General features: G+C 47.8%; 1 long non-coding RNA gene across 1 annotated transcript; it reads left to right on the top strand.

Moving 5' to 3' along the window:
- The first annotated feature begins 1,543 nt into the window (after positions 1–1,543).
- LOC311604485 lies at positions 1,544–3,235 on the top strand. The gene is made up of 2 exons (XR_014781512.1): positions 1,544–1,694; positions 2,346–3,235. It is a non-coding gene; the product is annotated as an uncharacterized lncRNA (long non-coding RNA).
- The last annotated feature ends 416 nt before the right edge of the window (positions 3,236–3,651 follow it).

Genomic DNA, 3,651 nt, shown 5'->3' with positions numbered 1-3,651 from the left:
CTGGGCTTCCCATAAACCCATGGTAAGATGAAACATTCCAGGTTGAAAATCCACTTAATATACCTAGCCAATGAGTTCGGAACATGTAAGTCAGTCTATGATTGGACAAAAGCATGCAACACAGAGCCATCTGTGTCCTCAAAATTCTGCCATGTAGCACACTATGGAATGTTCCTTGTGGTCTACTTCATCCTAGGGCTGATGGGAACCTGCAGCTTTTGCCATCAACTTGGGGGGGGGGGGGCAGGGGAAGGGGGCGAGGACTATATATTGAGTTCAAAGTTATCATGAAAAAGAAAAGATAAATTGCTTACAGATGTGAAATATCTGTAGTCATTTACCCAACAAAGACCTTGTATCCATAATATACAGTGCACTAAAATTCAACAATTAAAAAAAAAAACTTTAATCCCAGCACTCAGGAGGCAGAGGCAGGCAAATCACTACGAGTTTGAGGCTAGCTTGGTCTACAAAATGAGTCTAGGACAGCCAAAGCTACACAGAGAAACCCTGTCTTGAAAAACCAAAAAAATAAAATTAAATTTTAAAAAGAAAGCATTTAGGGGCGGGAGAGTTGGCTCTGTCATTAAGAACTGACTGTTCTTCCAAAGGACCCTGGTTTAATTCCCAGCACCCACATGGCCCCTCACAACTGTCTGTAACTCTAGACCTGACACGTTCACACAGACAGACATATGAGCAAAACAACAATGCACAATAAATAAATACATAAATAAATAATCACGAAGACATTTAATCAAAGCAGATAGGAAGCTATGAAGACGGCACGCAAACACATGGAAAGATGTTCAAATCACTAGCTACTCAGGCCACAGTCAAACTTCACTGCAAATTTACATCCAAGTGGCTAAAATGAAAAATAACCATAATACCAAACACTGGCAACGTTCCAAGGAACCTTGGCCGCACATGTATCTCATACAATAGAAAACGAAACACGTATTCTGCCAAGTCACTTTCAGATGCCTACAAACTGAGCCTTGTGTACCTTATGACTCAGTCATTGTACGCTTGAGTGTTTATTCTAGAAATGTGAAGGAAAGGCAGGAGGGAGAGAGAGAGGAAAGGAAAGAAGGGAAGCTGCTGGGATGGGCTCATCATCTAGAGGACCATCTTCAGCCGGCTTCGGACCACCCTACTAAAAGGCTTCTATTTCGAAGGAAAGAAAAATTGAGACACAGAGAAAACAATACTGGGAGGCAATGGGGGAGATCGTGGGCGCTAAGGCTGACTGCCTGACTCAGGTCTCAGTCCCCTGACTTGTGCCTCCAAACTCTCCTGTGTTTAGTAAATCAGAGCCTAACTGCTTGCATATTAAATGAGAGCCTGCCTGCTCGCCCGCCCGGCCAATCGAAAACCATCTTCCCTTGGGTGCAGCGCTTTCAATAGGGAAATGTATGCGATTTAAAGCACTAGGCAAATAATAGATTTAGGTCTGCTAGGAGCGGTGTGGGCTGTAAAGCTGAGAAAATGAGCACAAGAGAAGAGAGGACTCTCCTGGGCCGGTGCGGGGCTTGGGGGGAACTGGCAGCTACCCCAAGATGGTCAGCTCCAACCAGAAAACCTCACCCAGCAAATCCCATATGGAGCCTATGGACTCCCCAGGACCCGCCCTTGTCCCAACCTGATGGCCTGGCATCTCAGCGTCTTCTGATGGAAGACAACGGAGAAGGGTGAGACCTGGGTTCCTGCACATAGCTCATGCTCCTTAACATAGCACTGTCTGGGAAACAGCACCCCACCAGGGAAGGCTGGGAGGGACTGGAGAATGCTGGGGACCCAGAGAGGGTAGTGTGGCTGGGGGTCAAGCAGGTCCCATCAGCCTGCAGTTCAGGTGTCCCCTTTAAAGGGAAGAATGGGACAGTGGGGAAGGCGATCCGGTCTCCTTCCACATCAGTCAAAGCTGCTGGCGGTTTACAAGCACCCCGTGCAATAAGACCCCAACGGAACCCATGGTGTAACGGCCTCTCCAGTGTGTTCAGAGTCACAGTACACAAAGAAAGCCAGGCCAGATTTTTTTCTTATTAAGTGTGCACTGAACACAGTGTAGACACGTAAAGCTCAGCGAGCACAGTCAGACAGCTTGAGTGACATCGGGATGTCTCCTAAGTTACCCGAACAATATTGTTGTCGCTCAATATTTAGCAACAATTTAGCATAATGTTGCGCCCAGATTGAAAAGCTCTACTGTCGCTCTGTGCGTCTTATGGCTTGCTTTCTTAGGAAGGGCTACTGAACAGCTCTACAGCCTTTGGCCGGGGCCTTCCTTCGGGAATTGGGGAACTCTTGCTTTCTCTGTGCTGATTCTAAATTTCCTGCTGCAGTTGAGTTCCTCCAGCTCGGAGAGATGTCCAGAACCCAGGCTCAGCGAATGGATTCCCCGAAAGTAAGGAAATGGGAGCCAGGCCCCCTGTTCCTCTTGGGCCGAGGCTTGGTTTCCTCTCTCTGGCAGATGAAAGGATGAGGTCATCGCTATGAGTGAGTGGTGGAGAAACACAGTCTTCTAGAAACCGAGAACGACCACTCAGCTCTGAGAAAATGCTGTGGAAGCCAGGCTTTAATCCGGGGCCTTAAATCAGTCATTCATGTTTACACGCTGCTGAGTTCCCATGCCGTGGTTTCTGGATTCAATCTCAGTTTTAAAGCATTTAAGTTTTGCTTGTCAGTGAGAATACCATTGCACACCCAATCTTAATAATAAGAGCCACAGAAAGGAAATGCTAAAGAAAAGAGACACTTAAATCATGCTTCTCTTTGGTAATTTTGTGAAAGAACAAAAACCAACCAATGGAACAACCAAACCGGAAGAATTTCCAATTGCTAGACACTCAAGGCCACCTGGGGGCTATCCAGCCAGGTCCAGGCCAGCCTGAACTACAGCGAGTCTCTGCCTCAATGGGCCTCCCCGAAGGCGCAATCTTCAGCATCCCAAATGGGATCAAGCATGACTCGGTGAGGTCTGGTCCAGCACTCAGGAAGGAGTGAGCAGGTGATGCGGGCACAGACTCGGTGCTTTCCTGTCAGCCTGATGCAGAACAGGCCTTCCAGGAAGACAGCTAAATCATCCCTAGAGAGTCAGAGAGAGGGTGGCTGACACAGGGACAACCCTCTGCCCTCTGCCCTCTGCTCCCTAGGTCTTGTCTGGCAAGTGTCAAGTTTGAGCATTTTACATGTAGGTTTACCAGACTTTATGGTGCCATGCCTGGTCCTCATGCGTGCATTGTGGTTGTTTTGATTTTTTATTATTAACGTGTGTGTGTGTGTGTGTGTGTGAGAGAGAGAGAGAGAGAGAGAGAGAGAGAGAGAGAGACAGAGAGAGAGAGAGAGACAGAGAGAGAGACAGAGAGACAGAGACACAGAGAGAGAGACAGAGACAGAGACACAGAGAGAAAGACAGAGACAGAGACACAGAGAGAAAGACACAGGAGAGATATGTGTGAATGCAGGCACAGGCATACCAGAGGGTGGGGGAGGGGTCCAAGGATGTGTGTAGAGTTGCTTCTCTCCTTCAACCCTGCTGAGACTAGACCAAGGCTCTCTGGTTTATTATTGCTGCTGCTGTTTGCTGCACAGACTACTTCAGGCTAGCTGGCCTGGAAGCTTCTCCTCTATTCTCTTGTCGTGACCTCC

This window comes from Acomys minous (assembly GCF_964271855.1).
Source record: "Acomys minous genome assembly, chromosome: 9".
NCBI classification, from domain to species: Eukaryota; Metazoa; Chordata; class Mammalia; order Rodentia; family Muridae; genus Acomys; species Acomys minous.
The sequence above is the reverse complement of the archived record's forward strand: the minus strand, read 5'-3'. Positions and strand labels throughout refer to the sequence as shown.